General features: G+C 57.3%; 1 protein-coding gene across 1 annotated transcript in view; it reads right to left on the bottom strand.

The window, feature by feature from the left end:
* Window positions 1-20,849, bottom strand: part of LOC118696794 (M1-specific T cell receptor alpha chain-like) — a 200,181-nt gene that overhangs the window by 136,292 nt on the left and 43,040 nt on the right. The window lies entirely within an intron of this gene.

The raw sequence follows: 20,849 nt of genomic DNA, 5'->3' as shown, positions 1-20,849 counted from the left end.
TGCCCCCGAGCCCCGGCTCTGCTGCGGCCGTGCCGCCTCCTCTGGGCCGCCGCCAGCTCCGCCCCGGGGCTGAGCCCTGCGCCGCTGCCGCTCGGGCTCTCGCCGAGTCCTGGCAGGGAACGGAGGCGAGGCGAGCGCGGGGCCTGCGGGGCGGCGCTCGGCTCTCTGCACGTCGCAAGCGGCGGGGCCGGCCTGGGGGGCAGCGATCGGCCTGGGATCGTGGAGATCACCATTGACAGTGCCTGCGTTTCCTTTGCTCCCATAATCTGTTCCCTCACATCATCCCTTTGCTGTCATGTGGGGACTCCCGAATTGTCCTTCAGGGCACTGGAGGGAAACCCAGACACACGGATAAAGGACCTGGACATAAAGCCTCAGCCTTTCTCCGTGTCCATGAAACCAATGTCATGCAGCTCAGGGGAGAGTAGCTGTGCACTGGCCTGGAGAGACCTGTCATTATGTCCATCTGTCTGTGGGTCTGTGTTTACAGTAGCTGGATTAGAACGGCTCAGAAAGCAGGTACTGCATTTCAGTGCCTCTTCACTGGACAAATCTCCTGCAGGATCCTACCTCATTGTTCAACTGCACCCTGGCTCCTCCTGAGTCTGAGCAAATGCTGCTCTGTGATGCTCAGGGCAGAGCAATGGAAAGCGTCTCCAGTGTGCTCAATGCATTTCACTGGTTGTGTAACACAGCAGGACACACACAGACACACAGACACAGACACACACTCACAGAGAACACAAGCGTGCACAAACCAGAAGAACAGGCAAGGACACAATCAGCCATGGATGCTGCTGAGGTAAACTGGGAACAACTGCAGCAGGGCTGGAACCTTGTGGGGAAGGACAAAGAGTCAGAAAAACTCCAGGCATGGTTTGTGTACTCACAGGCTGAAAAAAGAGTAAGGTGTCCAGCGAGGCTTGGCTACTTTCCTGAAGGCAAGTGTAACAACGGAGGGTTGGAACCAGCAGGCCAATGCCAACACATAGGGAGACAAAAGCCAGTGACCATCATGTTGAGCTTAGGAGGGAAGAAGGGAGGGCATTTGTGGGAATAGAAACGTCTTGGGATGTGCTTTCTGTGTGCACATCTCTGGACAGGACTGTTCACATAGATATCTGTGCAAGGACTTGAGTGCAGAAGCAGGAATAGGAGCGAGCGTGCGTGTTTGCACATCAGTGGAGAAAAGGCAGAAGGAGAAGCACCTGTGCCTGGATATCCTCTGGAAACTTGAGAGCACACACCTCTGCATAAATGCAGGGCTATGAGTTACTCTGGGGGTGTGTGCAAGCTCCAGAGTGTGTTTGTGGTACCGTGAACTCGTGTATGTGCAATAGGAGTTCTTGAATTACTTCTTCTTCTAATCTGGGTGCTGCTTTATTCCCAGAATGGCATCCGGGAGGCTCAGGGGTGTGATGGAAGTGAGGAGAAGCAATAGCAGTGCAAGTGAGGGCCAGCAGGCCCGGAGTGTGTGGGCCTTTGGGTGCCATTGGCGCTGTCGGTGCTGCGGGCTCGGGGCAGAGGAAGGAGCTGCGGAGGCGCGGCCCGGGAGCCCGGCGGGCGGAGCGGCAGCGCCCCCTGCTGGCCCCGGCCGGCCCCGCCCGCGGCGGTTCGTGCCCGGCCGCAGCCCCGGCTCCTCTGCCCGTGGCCCCCAGCGCGCAGTAATACACGGCCGCGTCCCCGCGCCGGGGCTCCGCGAGCCACAGCGAGCTGGAACTCCGATCTGCCGACACCGACAGCGATCCTGCACTGCCCGGCAGCTCTTTGGACTCTTTAAGAGTGAATGCGAGGAGTTCAGGTTCTCGGCCCGGGAGCTGTCGGTACCACTGGATGCTATCACCGATCTGGATTTTTGGATGTGAGCAGGTGATGTTGATGCCGGTGCCCTCGATGGTCTCCAGTGACAGCTCCTGCTCTACCTGGGCTCTGGCCACAGCCACTGCAACGGAGAAATGAAAAAACAGTTTTCATTTACAGAAAATGCCTTTCAGTGGGCAATGGGAGAGGACGCCAGATCCGAGCGATCTTGGATATGTTTTGAGAATAGGGTATGGAGACATGATTTGTCTGAGAGCGTTTCATTGACGTTAAGGACTGATGATGGATATTTTGAAGGTAAATCAGAAGGAATTGTGAAAAACAGACTGGCTGAGAGGGATAGAAGGATGGATGGATGGATGGATACAGATACAAAGGAGAAAAGCCTAGATGGGAAGGAATGATTTAGAGATGAAGGAAAACATTCAGGCAGAGGAGGGGAGAGAGGCTAATCAGAACTGAAAAGGAAGAGGACGGTAAAAGATGAATTCTGAGCTGGGGCCGATCTCACATAGCCCGCTGACCCTTTTGCCACCCCCACGCACCGATGAGCAGCGCGGCCAGCGCCGCGGCCCGAGCCCACCGCATGCCGCCGCTCCGCCGGCCGAGCCTCGCTGTGCCCCCGAGCCCCGGCTCTGCTGCGGCCGTGCCGCCTCCTCTGGGCCGCCGCCAGCTCCGCCCCGGGGCTGAGCCCTGCGCCGCTGCCGCTCGGGCTCTCGCCGAGTCCTGGCAGGGAACGGAGGCGAGGCGAGCGCGGGGCCTGCGGGGCGGCGCTCGCAGCTGTGTCCCACGGAGACAGCGGGGACAATGTGCAGACCTGGAGCCGTTTGTCCCGGAAAGCACAGGACTGAACGATTATTTTCTCCCTTCTCCTCCACCATCTGTTCCTTCCTGTTCCCCCTCCAGTAGCTCTGGGGATTTCAGATTTGCCCTTCGTGGCATGTCTTTTTGAGAAGGGACGAGGGGCACAAGAGGCCGAGAACTCTGCTGGTCTCAAGAGCCTGAGCTCCTTGTCTGTCAAAGAGAGCAGCTGTGCTCGCAAAAATTAAAAAGGCAGAAAAACTCTTGTGCAACATCAGCGGGAAGAAGGAATAGAGTCTCTGTGAGAGAAACAATGCTGCAGTCAGGAAGGACAGTGAGGAAGGAGGGAGAGGAGCTGCTGCAGGCACCAGAGCACCGCTATTTCTGCAGCCTGTGATGAAGACCATGGTGAGGGAGGCTGTCCCCCTACAGCCTATGAAGATGTGTGTTGGAGCAGAAATGCATCCCATGGAAGATCCTAAGCCACAGCAGGTGGATGTGTCCTTAAGGAAGGTGTGACCCTATGGGAACCCCCCCAGGAGCAAGGCCCTGGCAGGACTGTGCCTCCGTGGAGAGGAGCCCATTCTGGAGCTCATTTTCTGCCAGGACCTGTGGACACATTGCAGACCCATCCTGGAGGCATCTCTTCCTGAAAGTCTGCACTCCATGGACCGGAGGACAGAAACAAGAGGAGAAGCAACCTGATATGGGCTTTGTGGGAATGTGTGTTCTCACTGATGTGTTTCTAAAACAATGCTGACCCACCTTTGCAGACAGGCCAGAGGATGCCCTGCTCCCCGGAAGGCACAGAGCCCTTTCTGAAGGACCAAGACGTGGCTTGGCACAGACCCTTCTGCCCTCCCTGACTCACACAGACCACCTCAGTGTGAACATGTAGCTATGGCCTGGCGGGGCTGTTTGCTGCCGTGAGGAGCTCAGCTGGACACAGCCCGGGCTGAGGAGAGGGGCTGAGCACGGTCTGTGACGCCAAGTGGGGGAGCAGCCGGTGTCAGTATGGGTGCCAGGGTTGGCGTCCGTGTGGGTGCCGGAGTCGGTGTCGATGCTGGTACCGGTGCCGGTGCTGATGTCGGTTCTGGTGTCGGTTCTGGTGGCGGCAGCGCCCCGGCAGCCCGGGAATGGGGGGCACGGCGGCCCGGCGGGCGGAGCGGCAGCGCCCCCTGCTGGCCCCGCACGGCCCCGCCCGCGGCGGTTCGTGCCCGGCCGCAGCCCCGGCTCCTCTGCCCGTGGCCCCCAGCGCGCAGTAATACACGGCCGCGTCCCCGCGCCGGGGCTCAGCGAGCCACAGCGAGCTGGAACGCCGATCTGCCGACACTGTCAGACTCCCCTCTGGTTCCAGCACGGGTTTCGTGCCTACGACAGCCGTTGCTATCAGCTGGGGTGCTTGGTGTGGGAATTGGCGATACCAGTGGGTAGAGTCGGCAGCAATTTTGGGGTGCTGGCAAGTGAGGTTCACGCCTGTGCCTTCGGTGGTCTCTGCCCAAGGAGTCTGCTGCACTTGGTCTGTGTCCACAGCCACTGCTGGGAAAGGAGGGAGAGAGAACAAACTTCGCCAAAACCGTGGGATTCTGATGTTTCTTTTGCCAGACAGAGTCAGGGACAGTGGCCACAAGGCAGAGGCAGACTGGAACGGAATGAGAGGAATTCGAAATTCATGCATGCAGAGATTAGGCAGAAGTCAGGTGTGCACATGCACAGATGGATGAAGAAATGAAGATTTTAAGTGAAAAACAGGATGCTGTATTCAGGGCAAAAATAAATGCTGGATGTAGAGGGCAAGGTACATGTACACGGAAAAGCAGGAATAAACACATGCAAGCAGGCTTTACCAACACAAATGATGAAGACTTGCTGGGATGAGAGATGGCAGGGAGACCAGGAGAGAGAAAGAGTTGGGGAGGAGAGAGAAAACTCCGTGCCAGTCTCCCTGGGGAATACACCAGCCCCAGCCCCCGCCCGCTTGGTGCCAAACCCCACGCACCGATCAGAACCACGGCCAGCGCGGCCAGCGCCGCGGCCCGAGCCCGCCGCATGCCGCCGCTCCGCCGGCCGAGCCTCGCTGTGCCCCCGAGCCCCGGCTCTGCTGCGGCCGTGCCGCCTCCTCTGGGCCGCCGCCAGCTCCGCCCCGGGGCTGAGCCCTGCGCCGCTGCCGCTCGGGCTCTCGCCGAGTCCTGGCAGGGAACGGAGGCGAGGCGAGCGCGGGGCCTGCGGGGCGGCGCTCGGCTCTCTGCACGTCGCAAGCGGCGGGGCCGGCCTGGGGGGCAGCGATCGGCCTGGGATCGTGGACATCACCATTGACAGTGCCTGCGTTTCCTTTGCTCCCATAATCTGTTCCCTCACATCATCCCTTTGCTGTCATGTGCGGACTCCCAAATTGTCCTTCGGCGCACTGGAAGGAAATCCACACACACAGATACAAGACCTGGGCATAAAGCCTCAGCCTTTCTCCATGTCCAAGAAATGCATGGGATGCAGTTCAGGGGAGAGCAGCTGTGCACTGGCATGAAGAGACCCGTGTGTATATGTCCGTGTGTCTGTGAGTCTGTATTTCGAACAGCTGGATAAGGAGGGCTCAAGACCCTGGGACTGCATTTCAGAGCCTCTTCCCTGGACAAATCTCCTGCACGCTGCTGCATCATTGTCCAGTTACACCCGCGCTCCTTCTGAGTCTTGCCAAATGCTGCTCTGTGATGCTCAGGGCAGAGCAATGGAGAGGATACCCAGTGTGATCAACACATTTCACTGGTTGAGTTACACAAAAGGGCACAAACACCCACAGACAGACACACACACACCCAGACACTCCGGCACATTGGGGGGCATTCATGCATGGATTTTTGCTCCCACATGGATTCCTGAGGACTGTGCCTGAACACAAGTGCACACAAACCAGGAGCACAGGCAAGGACACCATCAGCCATGGATGCTGCTGAGGAAATTTGGGAACAACTGCAGCAGGGCTGGAGCCTTGTGGGGAAGGACAAAGAGTAAGACAAGGCCCTAGCATGGTTTGTGTACTCACAGGTTGAACTGAGAGTAAGATGTCCAGAAAGGCACAACTATTTTTTAAAAGGCAATTTCAACAAGGCAGGTTCGAAAGCAGCAGCCTGATGGCAACAGATGGGGAGGCAAAAACCAGTGACCATCAGGGTGAGCTGAGGAGAGGAGAAGGGAGAGCATTTGTGGGAATCGATCCATGTTGGGATGTGACTTACGTGTGCACATCTCTGGACGGAGTGTTCACATAGATGTGTTTGCAAGGACTTGGGTGCAGCAGTAGGAATAGGAGCGAGCATGCGTGTTTGCACATCAGTGGGGACATGGCAGAAGGAGAAGTGTCTGTGCCAAGTCTCCTTTGGAAACGTGAGACCACACACCTCTTCATTAATGCAGGACTATTACGTACTCTTTGGGTTTGTGCTAGGTCCAGAGTGTGTTTGTGGTACTGTGAACTCCTGTATGTGCAGGAGGAGATCTTTAAATGCTGGTTCTCCAACTCTGGGTGCTGCTTTATTCCCAGCAAGGCATCAGGCAGGCTCAGGGATGTGATGGAAGTGAGGAGAAGCAATAGCAGTGCAAGTGAGGGCCAGCAGGCCCGGAGTGTGTGGGCCTTTGGGTGCCATTGGCGCTGTCGGTGCTGCGGGCTCGGGGCAGAGGAAGGAGCTGCGGAGGCGCGGCCCGGGAGCCCGGCGGGCGGAGCGGCAGCGCCCCCTGCTGGCCCCGCACGGCCCCGCCCGCGGCGGTTCGTGCCCGGCCGCAGCCCCGGCTCCTCTGCCCGTGGCCCCCAGCGCGCAGTAATACACGGCCGCGTCCCCGCGCCGGGGCTCAGCGAGCCACAGCGAGCTGGAACTCCGATCTGCCGACACCAACAGCGATCCTGCAATGCCCGGCAGCTGTTTGGTGTCTTTTATAGTGAGTGCTAGGAATTCAGGTCCTTGGCCCGGGAGCTGACGGTACCACTGGATCCTATCACTCATCTGGATTTTTGGATGTGAGCAGGTGATGTTGATGCCGGTGCCCTCGGTGGTCTCCAATGACGGCTCCTGCTCCACCTGGCCTCTGGTCACAGCCACTGAAATGGAGAAAAGAAAAATCAGGGTTTTTAGGTTTTTTTACAGAAGATACCATGCAAGGGGGGAGGGCAGAGGACGCCGGATCAGAGCGATCTTGGATATGTTTTGAGAATAGGGTATGGAGACATGATTTGTCTGAGAGTGTTTCATTGACGATAAGGACCGATGAGGGATGTTTTGAAGGTAAATCAGATGGAATTGTGAAAAACAGACTGGCTGAGAGGGATAGAAGGATGAATGGATGGAAGGATGGATGGAAGGATGGATGGATGGATGGATGGATACAGATACAAAGGAGAAAAGCCTAGATGGGAAGGAATGATTTAGGGATGAAGGAAAACATTCAGGCAGAGGAGGGGAGAGAGGCTAATCAGAACTGAAAAGGAAGAGGACGGTAAAAGATGAATTCTGATCTGGGGCCGATCTCACATAGCCCGCTGACCCTTTCGCCACCCCCACTCACCGATGAGCAGCGCGGCCAGCGCGGCCAGCGCCGCGGCCCGAGCCCGCCGCATGCCGCCGCTCCGCCGGCCGAGCCTCGCTGTGCCCCCGAGCCCCGGCTCTGCTGCGGCCGTGCCGCCTCCTCTGGGCCGCCGCCAGCTCCGCCCCGGGGCTGAGCCCTGCGCCGCTGCCGCTCGGGCTCTCGCCGAGTCCTGGCAGGGAACGGAGGCGAGGCGAGCGCGGGGCCTGCGGGGCGGCGCTCGGCTCTCTGCACGTCGCAAGCGGCGGGGCCGGCCTGGGGGGCAGCGATCGGCCTGGGATCGTGGACATCACCATTGACAGTGCCTGGCTTTCCTTCACTCCCATAATCTGTTCCCTCACATCGTCCCGTTGCTGTCATGTGGGGACTCCCGAATTGTCCTTCAGGGCACTGGAGGGAAACCCAGACACATGGATAAAGGACCTGGACATAAAGCCTCAGCCTTTCTCCGTGTCCATGAAACCAATGTGATGCAGCTCAGAGGAGAGTAGCTGTGCACTGGCCTGGAGAGACCTGTCATTATGTCCATCTGTCTGTGGGTCTGTGTTTACAATAGCTGGATTAGAACGGCTCAGAAAGCAGGTACTGCATTTCAGTGCCTCTTCACTGGACAAATCTCCTGCAGGATCCTACCTCATTGTTCAACTGCACCCTGGCTCCTCCTGAGTCTGGGCAAATGCTGCTCTGTGATGCTCAGGGCAGAGCAATGGAAAGCGTCTCCAGTGTGCTCAATGCATTTCACTGGTTGTGTAACACAGCAGGACACACACAGACACACAGACACAGACACACACTCACAGAGAACACAAGCGTGCACAAACCAGGAGAACAGGCAAGGACACAATCAGCCATGGATGCTGCTGAGGTAAACTGGGAACAACTGCAGCAGGGCTGGAACCTTGCGGGGATGGACAAAGAGTCAGAAAAACTCCAGGCATGGTTTGTGTACTCACAGGCTGAAAAAAGAGTAAGGTGTCCAGCGAGGCTTGGCTACTTTCCTGAAGGCAAGTGTAACAACAGAGTGTTGGAACCAGCAGGCCAATGCCAACACATAGGGAGACAAAAGCCAGTGACCATCATATTGAGCTTAGGAGGGAAGACGGGAGGGCATTTGTGGGAATAGAAACGTCTTGGGATGTGCTTTCTGTGTGCACATCTCTGGACAGGAGTGTTCACATAGATATCTGTGCAAGGACTTGAGTGCAGAAGCAGGAATAGGAGCGAGCATGTGTGTTTGCACATCAGTGGAGAAAAGGCAGAAGGAGAAGCACCTGTGCCTGGATATCCTCTGGAAACTTGAGAGCACACACCTCTTCATTAATGCAGGGCTGTGAGTGACTCTTGGGGTGTGTGCAAGCTCTAGAGTGTGTTTGTGATACTGTGAACTGGTGTATGTGCAATAGGAGTTCTTGAATTACTTCTTCTTCTAATCTGGGTGCTGCTTTATTCCCAGAATGGCATCAGGGAGGCTCAGGGATGTGATGGAAGTGAGGAGAAGCAACAGCAGTGCAAGTGAGGGCCATCAGGCCCGGAGTGTGTGGGCCTTTGGGTGCCATTGGCGCTGTCGGTGCTGCGGGCTCGGGGCAGAGGAAGGAGCTGCGGAGGCGCGGCCCGGGAGCCCGGCGGGCGGAGCGGCAGCGCCCCCTGCTGGCCCCGCACGGCCCCGCCCGCGGCGGTTCGTGCCCGGCCGCAGCCCCGGCTCCTCTGCCCGTGGCCCCCAGCGCGCAGTAATACACGGCCGCGTCCCCGCGCCGGGGCTCAGCGAGCCACAGCGAGCTGGAACGCCGATCTGCCGACACAAACAGCGATCCTGCTCTGTCCGGCAGCTCTTTGGTGTCTTTTATAGTGAGTGCTAGGAATTCAGGTCCTTGGCCCGGGAGCTGACGGTACCACTGGATGCTATCACTGATCTGGATTTTTGGATGTGAGCAGGTGATGTTGATGCCGGTGCCCTCGGTGTTCTCCAATGACGGCTCCTGCTCCACCTGGCCTCTGGTCACAGCCACTGAAATGGAGAAAAGAAAAATCAGGGGTTTTAGGTTTTTTTACAGAAGATACCATGCAAGGGGGGAGGGCAGAGGACGCCAGATCAGAGCGATCTTGGATATGTTTTGAGAATAGGGTATGGAGACATGATTTGTCTGAGAGTGTTTCATTGACGATAAGGACCGATGAGGGATGTTTTGAAGGTAAATCAGAAGGAATTGTGAAAAACAGACTGGCTGAGAGGAATTGAAGGATGAATGGATGGATGGATGGATGGATGGATGGATGGATGGATGGATGGATGGATGGATGGATGGATGGAAGGATGGATGGATGGATGGATGGATGGATGTATGGATGGATGGATGGATGGATGGATGGATGGACGGATGGATGGATGGATGGATGGATGGATACAGATACAAAGGAGAAAAGCCTAGATGGGCAGCAATGATTTACAGAGAAAAGAAAACATGCAGGCAGAGGAGGGGAAAGAGGCTAATAAGAACCGAAAAGGAAGAGGACGGTAAAAGATGAATTCTGAGCTGGGGCCGATCTCACATAGCCCGCTGACCCTTTCGCCACCCCCACTCACCGATCAGAACCACGGCCAGCGCGGCCAGCGCCGCGGCCCGAGCCCGCCGCATGCCGCCGCTCCGCCGGCCGAGCCTCGCTGTGCCCCCGAGCCCCGGCTCTGCTGCGGCCGTGCCGCCTCCTCTGGGCCGCCGCCAGCTCCGCCCCGGGGCTGAGCCCTGCGCCGCTGCCGCTCGGGCTCTCGCCGAGTCCTGGCAGGGAACGGAGGCGAGGCGAGCGCGGGGCCTGCGGGGCGGCGCTCGGCTCTCTGCACGTCGCAAGCGGCGGGGCCGGCCTGGGGGGCAGCGATCGGGCTGGGATCGTGGACATCACCATTGACAGTGCCTGGCTTTCCTTCGCTCCCATAATCTGTTCCCTCACATCGTCCCTTTGCCGTCATGTGGGGACTCCCGAATTGTCTTTCATGGCACTGAAAAGAAATGCACTTCCAACAATAAAGGACCTGGGCATAAAGCCCCAGCCTTTCTCCATGTCCACGAAACCAACGTGATGCAGCTCAGGGGAGAGCAGCTGTGCACTGGCATGATGAGACCTGTGTGTGTGTCTGTATATACGTGTATCTGTGTGTGTGTGTGTGTGTGAGCTCTCCCAGTCATGCTGAGGTACTCCCAGCACTTCAAACAGAATTAAACCAAAAATAAAAATTTGGGTGACCCCCTCCCTTTTTGAGGCTGTCAATATCCAGTAGCAGATTGTGATATTTAGAGCAGATGGAAAAGGAGGGCTCTAGAAACAGGGACTGCATTTCAGCGCCTCTTCCCTGGACAAATCTCTTCCAGGCTGCTACATCATTGTACAACTGCACCCAGGGTCCTTCTGAGTTTGGAAAACAGGTGAATCTGATGCCCCTTCCGTTTCTCTTTCTCTTACAAAATTACCCACTTGACAAATTTCTCAGCTGAGGTTATTTTCTTCTGTGCTAAGTCCACTCTCATGGGGAATACAGTCACCAAAGACAAGGGAATACCTGGCGTGCTTAACACATTTTGTGCCTCAGTCTTCAAGATTAGGATTGCTTATCATCAGGACAACTGGCCTCCTGATCTGTGAGACAGGGAGGGCAAGCAGCAAGGAACCCCTGTAATCCAGACGGAGGAAGTTAAAGATTTGCTAAGCCTCTTCGAGACTCACAAGATTTAAGGATTGAATGGGTTTGGTGCTAGGGAGATGAGGCAGCTGGGTCAAAAGCTCATTAAGGCAGTGCTGAGAAGAGGGGCTGAGGGAGGTCGGTGATTCCAAGCTGGAGCTGCCGTTGTCAGTGCCTGTGTGGTTGTCGATGTCAATGCTGGTCCGATTGCCGGTGCCGGTGCCGGTGCTGATGTCGGTTCTGGTGTCGGTTCTGGTGGCGGCAGCGCCCCGGCAGCCCGGGACGAGCGGGGCACGGCGGCCCCGGCGGGCGGAGCGGCAGCGCCCCCTGCTGGCCCCGGCCGGCCCCGCCCGCGGCGGTTCGTGCCCGGCCGCAGCCCCGGCTCCTCTGCCCGTGGCCCCCAGCGCGCAGTAATACACGGCCGCGTCCCCGCGCAGGGGCTCAGCGAGCCACAGCGAGCTGGAACTCCGATCTGCCGACACAAACAGCGATCCTGCTCTGTCCGGCAGCTCTTTGGACTCTTTCACAGTGCGTGCGAGGAGTTCAGGTGCTTGGCCTGGGAGCTGTCGGTACCACTGGATCCAATCGGTGGGCTGGATTTTTGGATGTGAGCAGGTGATGTTGATGCCGGTGCCATCGGTGGCCTCCAGGAATTTTTCCTGCTCTATCTGGGCTCTGGACACAGCCACTGCCACGGAGAAAAGCACAATCACTTTTCTTTATCAGCAAATGCCATAGAGTCGGAGATGAGGTAGGTAGAGAGAGCAGCGTTAACTGGGTGGCTTTCTGATAATAAAGTATAGAGAGAATATTGCTCCGAGAGGGTGTGGAAGGGGAAAAGAATCGATGATGGATATTTTAAAGGACAATTGAAATTTTTAAGAGTAGAAAGGGATGAGGAAAATGGATTTGCATGGATGGATGGATGGATGGATGGATGGATGGATGGATGGATGGATGGAAAATTGGAGTAACATAGGCAAACTCGCAGGGAAGGATTTCAGTGAGGCAAAAAAACCACCCTATGATGGCAGAGGAGGGGACAGAGAGCTAACAAGAACTGAGAGGGAGAAGAAGGATAAGAGATCAATCCCAGGGCGAGCGGGGTCTCACCCAACCCCCCGACGTCCCGCACTGCTGCTTTCCCCACGCACCGATCAGAACCACGGCCAGCGCGGCCAGCGCCGCGGCCCGAGCCCGCCGCATGCCGCCGCTCCGCCGGCCGAGCCTCGCTGTGCCCCCGAGCCCCGGCTCTGCTGCGGCCGTGCCGCCTCCTCTGGGCCGCCGCCAGCTCCGCCCCGGGGCTGAGCCCTGCGCCGCTGCCGCTCGGGCTCTCGCCGAGTCCTGGCAGGGAACGGAGGCGAGGCGAGCGCGGGGCCTGCGGGGCGGCGCTCGGCTCTCTGCACGTCGCAAGCGGCGGGGCCGGCCTGGGGGGCAGCGATCGGCCTGGGATCGTGGACATCACCTTTGACAGTGCCTGGCTTTCCTTCGCTCCCATAATCTGTTCCCTCACATCTTCCCGTTGCTGTCATGTGGAGACTCCCGAATTGTCCTTCAGGGCACTGGAAGGAAATCCACATTCCCAGATTCAAGACCTGGGCATAAAGCCCCAGCCTTTCTCCGTGTCCATGAAACGAATGTGATGCAGTTCAGGGGAGAGCAGCTGTGCACTGTCCTGGAGAGTTCTATCCGTGTATCTGTGTTTCTGTGTGTCTGTGTCTCTGTGTGTCCCTGTGTCCGAGGGTGTCTGAGGACTCCCAGCCATGCTGAGGGTCTCCCAAGAATTCAAACAGAATTAAACTAAAAATCCAAATATAGTTGTAACCCCCTTTATTAGGGCTGGCACTGTACACTAGTAAAATGTTATGTTTAGAGCAGCTGCAAAAGGAGGCCTCAGGAGGCAGGGACTGCATTTCAGTGCCTCTTCCATGCACAAATCTCCTCCAGGCTGCTACCTCATTGTTCAGCCACACCTGGGCTCCTTCTGAATCATGGCAAATGCTGCTCAGTGCAGAGCAGTGGAGAGCGTCTGCAATGCAGTCAAGGCATTTCACTGGTTGAGTAACACAATAGGGCACACACAGACACACAGGCCCAAACACACACACAGAACACAAGCGCACACAAACCAGGAACACAGTCAAGGACACAATCAGATGCTGCTGAGGAAACCTGGGAACAGCTGCAGCAGGGCTGGAACCTTGTGGGGAAGGACAAAGAGTCAGGCAAGGCCCTAGCATGATTTGTGTACTCACAGGATCAACACAGAGTAAAGTGTCCAGTGAGGGACGACCACTTCCCTGAATGCGATTTTAACAGGGGAGGGTTGGAACCAGCAGCCCAAGGCTGACACACGGGGAGGCAAAAAACTGGTGACCATCACAGTGAGCTGAGGAACAAAGAAGGGAGGGTGTGTGTGAGAATAGATCCGTGTTGTGATGTAATTATTGTGTGCACATCTCTGGACGGAGTGTTCACATACATGTGCATTCACAGACTTAGGTGCAGGAGCAGGAATGGGAGCGAGTGTGCGTGTTTGCACATCAGTGGAGACATGGCAGAAGGAGAAGTGTCTGTGCCTGGGACTCCTTTGGAAATGTGTGTGCACACACCTCCTCATAAATGCAGGGCTATGAGATACTCTTTGGGTATGTGCAAGCTCCAGAGTGTGTTTGTGATACTGTGAACTTGTGTACATGCAGTAGGAGTTCTTGAATTACTTCTCCTACTCTGGGTGCTGCTTTATTCCCAGAATGGCATCCGGGAGTCTCAGGGATGTGATGGAAGTGAGGAGAAGCAACAGCAGTGCAGGTGAGGGCCAGCAGGCCCGGAGTGTGTGGGCCTTTGGGTGCCATTGGCGCTGTCGGTGCTGCGGGCTCGGGGCAGAGGAAGGAGCTGCGGAGGCGCGGCCCGGGAGCCCGGCGGGCGGAGCGGCAGCGCCCCCTGCTGGCCCCGCACGGCCCCGCCCGCGGCGGTTCGTGCCCGGCCGCAGCCCCGGCTCCTCTGCCCGTGGCCCCCAGCGCGCAGTAATACACGGCCGCGTCCCCGCGCCGGGGCTCAGCGAGCCACAGCGAGCTCCAACTCCCGTCCTCCGACACCGACAGCGATCCTGCAATGGCCGGCAGGGGCTTGGAGCCTCTATAAACAACTGCGAGGAATTCGGGGCTTTGCCCAGGGAGCTGACGGTAGAAATGGATGTAATCATTGCTCTGTTTCTTGGTATGTGTGCAGGTGATGTTGATGCCGGTGCCCTCGGTGGTCTCCAGGAATGGTTCCTGTTGCACCTGGGCTCTCCCTGTCGCCACTGCCAGAGACAGAAAAAGGACAAATCTCATATTCTACACTGCCCTACTGCATAGTACCGATCTCACAGAAACAGTCAGGAACGTACAGAGATGATGACATAAAGAAGAGCGAAGGGATTTCAAGATTAGCAGGAATGGAAGTGTCCATGAATGGTTTGTGCAGAGATGAATGCAGGAATGACAGGAAGAACGGGGCAGTCACAGGACAATGGGCAGATATAGGAGAAAGTCCAAAAAAATAAAAAAAAGAAAAAGAAGAAGAAAAGTTAGAATGCCTAAGGACTGGCTTTGTAAATAATAAAGAAGGAGAGGAATGGAATGCTTGCTCAGGGTTAGAGACAGAATCAGGCGATTTTCCTGGGACTATGCAATGAAGAAGAAGGAGAGAAAATCAAGAGTACAGCTCCCGGGAAGAGGTCTGAGAATAAGCCAGGGAGGACGGCAGCTTCCAGGGACTTGCGGGATCACCCATCCCCCGCCCGCGGCCCCTTCATCACCCCCACGCACCGATGAGCAGCGCGGCCAGGGCCGCCAGCGCCGCGGCCCGAGCCCGCCGCATGCCGCCGCTCCGCCGGCCGAGCCTCGCTGTGCCCCTGAGCCCCGGCTCTGCTGCGGCCGTGCCGCCTCCTCTGGGCCGCCGCCAGCTCCGCCCCGGGGCTGAGCCCTGCGCCGCTGCCGCTCGGGCTCTCGCCGAGTCCTGGCAGGGAACGGAGGCGAGGCGAGCGCGGGGCCTGCGGGGCGGCGCGCGGCTCTCTGCACGTCGCAAGCGGCGGGGCCGGCCTGGGGGGCAGCGATCGGCCTGGGATCGTGGACATCACCATTGACAGTGCCTGGCTTTCCTTCGCTCCCATAATCTGTTCCCTCACATCGTCCCGTTGCTGTCATGTGGGGACTCCCGAATTGTCCTTCAGGGCACTGGAAGGAAATTCACACACATGGATACAGGACCTGGGCAAAAAGCCTCAGCATTTATTCATGTCCAAGAAATGCATGGGATGCAGTTCAGGGGAGAGCAGCTGTGCACTGGCATGAAGAGACCCGTGTGTATATGTCCGTGTGTCTGTGAGTCTGTATTTAGAAAAGCTGGATAAGGAGGGCTCAAGACCCGGGGACTGCATTTCAGAGCCTCTTCCCTGGACAAATCTCCTGCACGCTGCTGCATCATTGTCCAATTACACCCGGGCTCCTTCTGAGTCTGGGCAAATGCTGCTCTGGGATGCTCAGGGCAGAGCGATGGAGAGCATCTGCAGTGTGATCAACGCATTTCACTGGTTGAGTTACACAAAAGGGCACAGACACCCACAGACAGACACACATCCCCAGACACTCCTGCACATTGGGGGGGATTCATGCATGAACTTTTGCTCCCACATGGATTCCTGCGCACCCTGCCTTAAGACAAATGCACACAAACCAGGAACACAGGCAAGGACACAATCAGCCATGGATGCTTCTGAGGAAATTTGGGAACAACAGCAGCAGGGCTGGAGCCTTGTGTGGAAGGACAAGTAGTCAAGCAAGGCCCTGGCATGGTGCGTACACTCACAGGCTGAACTGAGATTAAGATGTCCAAAGATGCATGACTGCTTTCCTGAAGGCAATTTTAAGAAGGCACGTTCAGAACCTGCAGCGGGATGGTGACTGATGGGGAGGCAAAAACCAGTGACAATCAGGGTGAGCTGAGGAGGGAAGAAGGGAGGCCATGTGTGGGAATAGATCCGTGTTGGGATGTGATTTATCTGTGCACGTCTCTGGACAGGAGTGTTCACATAGATGTGTTTGCAAGGCCTTGGGTGCAGGAGAAGGAATAGGAGCGAGCGTGCATGTTTGCACATGAGTGGGGACATGGCAGAAGGAGAAGTGTCTGTGCCTGGGTCCCCTTTGGCAATGTGCATGTACCCACCTCTTCATAAATGCAGAGCTATGAGTTACTCTTTGGTTTGTGCAAATGCCACAGTGTGTTTGTGGTACCGTGAACTCCTGTATGTGCAGGAAGATATGTTTAAATACTGCTTCTCCTGCTCTGGGTGCTGCTTTATTCCCAGCAAGGCATCAGGCAGGCCCAGGGATGTGATGGAAGTGAGGAGAAGCAATAGCAGTGCCAGTGAGGGCCAGCAGGCCCGGAGTGTGTGGGCCTTTGGGTGCCATTGGCGCTGTCGGTGCTGCGGGCTCGGGGCAGAGGAAGGAGCTGCGGAGGCGCGGCCCGGGAGCCCGGCGGGCGGAGCGGCAGCGCCCCCTGCTGGCCCCGCACGGCCCCGCCCGCGGCGGTTCGTGCCCGGCCGCAGCCCCGGCTCCTCTGCCCGTGGCCCCCAGCGCGCAGTAATACACGGCCGCGTCCCCGCGCCGGGGCTCAGCGAGCCACAGCGAGCTCCAACTCCCGTCCTCCGACACCGACAGCGATCCTGCAATGGCCGGCAGGGGCTTCGAGCCTCTAGCAACGAGGGCGAGGAATTCGGGGCTTTGGCCCGGGAGCTGACGATAGAAATGGATGTAATCGCCCATCCGTTTGTTGGAGTGGGAGCAGGTGATGTTGATGCCGGTGCCCTCGGTGGTCTCCAGGAATGGTTCCTGCTGCACCTGGGCTCTCCCTGTAGCCACTGCTGGAGACAGAAAAAGGACAAATCTGAAATCCTACACTACCCTACTGCATAGTGCAAATCTCACAGAAAAAGTGAAGAACCTACAGAGATGGTGAAATAAACAGGAGCAAAGAGATTTTAAGATTAGCAGGAATGGAAGTGTCCATGAATTGTTTGTGGAGAGATGAATGTGGGAATGACAGGAAGAACGGGGCAGTCACTGGAGAATAGAGGGATGAGGGAGAAAGCACAGAACTAAAAGAAAAAAAGTTAGAAGGGCTAATGACAGACCTTGTAACTAATAAAGGAGAGATTTGGAAAGCTCGCCAAGGGTTGACACAATATGAGGTGATTTTTCTGGGACTCTGGAATGAAGAAGGAGTGAAAAACAATAGAACAGCTCTCGGGAAGAGGTCTGAGAAAAAGTCAGGGAGGACGGCAGCTTCCAGGGACTTGCGGGATCACCCATCCCCAAACCGCAGCCCCTTCATCACCCCCACGCACCGATGAGCAGCGCGGCCAGCGCGGCCAGCGCCGCGGCCCGAGCCCGCCGCATGCCGCCGCTCCGCCGGCCGAGCCTCGCTGTGCCCCTGAGCCCCGGCTCTGCTGCGGCCGTGCCGCCTCCTCTGGGCCGCCGCCAGCTCCGCCCCGGGGCTGAGCCCTGCGCCGCTGCCGCTCGGGCTCTCGCCGAGTCCTGGCAGGGAACGGAGGCGAGGCGAGCGCGGGGCCTGCGGGGCGGCGCTCGGCTCTCTGCACGTCGCAAGCGGCGGGGCCGGCCTGGGGGGCAGCGATCGGCCTGGGATCGTGGACATCACCATTGACAGTGCCTGCGTTTCCTTTGCTCCCATAATCTGTTCCCTCACATCGTCCCGTTGCTGTCATGTGGGGACTCTCGAATTGTCTTTCAGGCACTGGAAAGAAATGCAGTCCCACCGATATAGGACCTGGGCATAAATCCCCAGCCCTTTGTCCATGTCCTCGACACCAATGTGATGCATCTGAGGGGAGAGCAGCTGTGCACTGGCCTGGCGAGACCTGTGTGTTTGTCTGTAAATCCGTGTATTTCTGTGTCTGTGTTTCCATGTGTTTGTGAGTCTGTATTTACAGCAGCTGCATAAGGGGGCTCAGGACCAAGGGACTGCATTTCAGAGCCTCTTCCTTGGACAAATCTCCTCCAGGCTGCTGCATCATTGTCCAATTACAGCTGTGCTCCTTCTGAGTCTTGCGAAATGCTGCTCTGTGATGGTCAGGGCTGAGCAATGGAGAGGGTCCCCAGTGTGATCAACTCATTTCACTTGTGGAGTAACACACTGGGACACGCTGGATACACACACACAGACACACACACAAACACACAGGTTTCTGCACATTGGGGGCGATTAATGCATGAATTTGTGCTCCCGCATGGATTCCATGGACCCTGCCTGAACACAAGTGCACACAAACCAGGAGCACAGGCAAGGACACCATCAGCCATGGATGCTGCTGAGGAAATTTGGGAACAACTGCAGCAGGACGGGAGCCTTGTGGGGAAGGACGATAGGTCAGGCAAAGCCCTGGCATGGTTTGTGTACTCACTGGCTGAACTGAGAGTAAGATGTCCAGAGAGGGATGACTGGTTTCCTGAAGGCAATTTTAAGAGAGCAGGGTCAGGGAGGTAAAGCCAGTGAGCTGAGGAGGGAAGAAGGGATGGCATGTGTGGGAATAGTTCCGTGTTGGGATGTAATTTATGTGTGCACATCTCTGGATGGGCATGGTCACATAGATGTGCATGCACAGACGTGGGTGCAGGAGCAGGAATGGGAGTGAGCGTGAGTGTTTGCACACCAGTGGGGACATGGCAGAAGGAGAAGTGTCTGTGCCTGGGTCCCCTTTGGAAATGTGTGTGCACACACATCTCCATAAATGCAGAGCTATGAGTTACTCTTGGGGTGTGTGCAAGCTCCAGAGTGTGTTTGTGGTACCGTGAACTCGTGTATGTGCAATAGGAGTTCTTGAATTACTTCTTCTCCTACTCTGGGTGCTGCTTTATTCCCAGCAAGGCATCAGGGAGTCTCAGCGATGTGATGGCCATGAGGAGAAGCAACAGCAGTGCAAGTGAGGGCCAGCAGGCCCGGAGTGTGTGGGCCTTTGGGTGCCATTGGCGCTGTCGGTGCTGCGGGCTCGGGGCAGAGGAAGGAGCTGCGGAGGCGCGGCCCGGGAGCCCGGCGGGCGGAGCGGCAGCGCCCCCTGCTGGCCCCGGCCGGCCCCGCCCGCGGCGGTTCGTGCCCGGCCGCAGCCCCGGCTCCTCTGCCCGTGGCCCCCAGCGCGCAGTAATACACGGCCGCGTCCCCGCGCCGGGGCTCAGCGAGCCACAGCGAGCTCCAACTCCCGTCCTCCGACACCGACAGCGATCCTGCAATGGCCGGCAGGGGCTTCGAGCCTTTAGCAATGAGTGCAAGAAATTCGGGTGCTCGGCCCGGGAGCTGACGGTAGAAATGGACGACATCGCCGCTCAATTTCTTGGTATTTGTGCAGGTGATGTTGATGCCGGTGCCCTCGGCGGTCTCCAGGAATGGTTCCTGTTGCACCTGGGCTCTGCCTGACGCCACTACCGGGGACAGAAAAAGGAGAAGACTGAAATCCTGCAATGCCCTACTTCACAGAAGAAAGCCTGCAGATACAGTGAAGAATGTACACAGATGATGAGAAAATAAGTACTGAGGGGATTTCAAGATAAGAGGGAGGAGAAATGGAAGTTACTTGTTTGTGAAGATATGAAAGTGTAAATGCCAGGAAGAACTGAGCAGTCATTGAAGAAAGGAAGGATGTGGGAGAAAGAACAACAAAAAAAGGGAGTTAGAAGGGGTAAGGACTGACTTCATAAATAATAAAGAAGGAGAGGGCTGGAATGCTTGTGCAGGGTAGGACATAGAATACAAAGGAAATTTCTATTTCCTTTCTATGAATGAGAGGGATGGAGAAGAAGGGAGAAAAACAAGAGTACAGCTCTTGGGAAAAGGTCTGTGCAGAAGCCAGGCAGGACGGCAGCCTCCGGGCACCTGCGGGATCAGCCAGACCAAAGACCGCAGCCCCTTCGCCGACCCCACTCACCGATGAGCAGCGCGGCCAGCGCCGCCAGCGCCGCGGCCCGAGCCCGCCGCATGCCGCCGCTCCGCCGGCCGAGCCTCGCTGTGCCCCCGAGCCCCGGCTCTGCTGCGGCCGTGCCGCCTCCTCTGGGCCGCCGCCAGCTCCGCCCCGGGGCTGAGCCCTGCGCCGCTGCCGCTCGGGCTCTCGCCGAGTCCTGGCAGGGAACGGAGGCGAGGCGAGCGCGGGGCCTGCGGGGCGGCGCTCGGCTCTCTGCACGTCGCAAGCGGCGGGGCCGGCCTGGGGGGCAGCGATCGGCCTGGGATCGTGGACATCACCATTGACAGTGCCTGGCTTTCCTTCACTCCCATAATCTGTTCCCTCACATCGTCCCTTGGCTGTCATGTGCGGACTCTCGAATTGTCCTTCAGGGCACTGGAAGGAAATCCACACACACGGATACAAGACCTGGACATAAGCCTCAGCCTTTCTCCATGTCCAAGAAATGCATGGGATGCCGTTCAGGGGAGAGCAGCTGTGCACTGGCATGAAGAGACCTGTGTGTATATGTCCGTGTGTCTGTGTGACTGTGTTTAGAGCAGCTGGAAAAGGAGGGCTCAGGACCCTGGGACTGCATTTCAGAGCCTCTTCCCTGGACAAATCTCCTGCACGCTGCTGCATCATTGTCCAGTTACACCCGGGCTCCTTCTGAGTCTGGTCAAATGCTGCTCTGTGATGCTCAGGGCAGGGCAATGGAGAGCATCCCTAGGGTGATCAACGCACTTCACTGGTTGAGTTACACAAAAGGGCACAAACACCCACAGACAGACACACAGACACCCAGAGACTCCTGCACATTGGGGGGGATTCATGCATGGATTTTTGCTCCCACATGGATTCCTGAGGACTGTGCCTGAACACAAGTGCACACAAACCAGGAGCACAGGCAAGGACACAATCAGCCATGGATTCTGCCGAGGAAATTTGGGAACAACTGGAGCAGAGCTGGAGCCTTGTGGGGAAGGACAAAGAGTCAGA

This window comes from Molothrus ater, chromosome 27 (genome assembly GCF_012460135.2).
Source record: "Molothrus ater isolate BHLD 08-10-18 breed brown headed cowbird chromosome 27, BPBGC_Mater_1.1, whole genome shotgun sequence".
Lineage (NCBI taxonomy): Eukaryota > Metazoa > Chordata > Aves > Passeriformes > Icteridae > Molothrus > Molothrus ater.
Note: the sequence above shows the minus strand (reverse complement) of the source record. Positions and strands in the feature narration are given on the sequence as shown.